The following is a 579-nucleotide window of genomic DNA, read 5'->3' as shown; positions in this document are numbered from 1 at the left end:
CATGCATTAAAGATTTCTATGTTTGGTGTCTTGCATGTTTTCTTTGCATAAAAAATTTTTCAAAATTATGTTCTTGATGTTCATCATGAGCTTCAAAGTGTTCTTGGTGTTCATCTTGACATTCATAGTGTTCTTGCATGCATCTTGTGTTTTGATCCAAAATTTTCATGTTTTGGGTCATTTTTTGTGTTTTTCTCTCTCATCATAAAAAAATTCAAAAAAAAATATCTTTTCCTTATTTCCCTCCAAATTTTCGAAATTTTGGATTGACTTGGTCAAAAATTTTTAAAATTAGTTATTTCTTACAAGTCAAGTCAAAATTTCAATTTTAAAAATCTTATCTTTTCAAAATCTTTTTCAAAAATCATATCTTTTTCATTTTTTCTATTTTTCGAACATTTCAAAAATCTTTTTCAAAATATTTTCAAAACCTCTTTCTTATCTTTATATCTAATTTTCGAAAATTAGCTAACAATTAATGTGATTGGTTCAAAAATTTGAAGTTTGTTACTTTCTTGTTAAGAAAGGTTCAATCTTTAAGTTCTAGAATCTTATCTTGTAGTTTCTTGTTAGTTAAGT

The sequence above is a fragment of the Arachis duranensis genome, chromosome 4 (assembly GCF_000817695.3).
Source record: "Arachis duranensis cultivar V14167 chromosome 4, aradu.V14167.gnm2.J7QH, whole genome shotgun sequence".
Classification (NCBI taxonomy): domain Eukaryota; kingdom Viridiplantae; phylum Streptophyta; class Magnoliopsida; order Fabales; family Fabaceae; genus Arachis; species Arachis duranensis.
Note: the sequence above shows the minus strand (reverse complement) of the source record.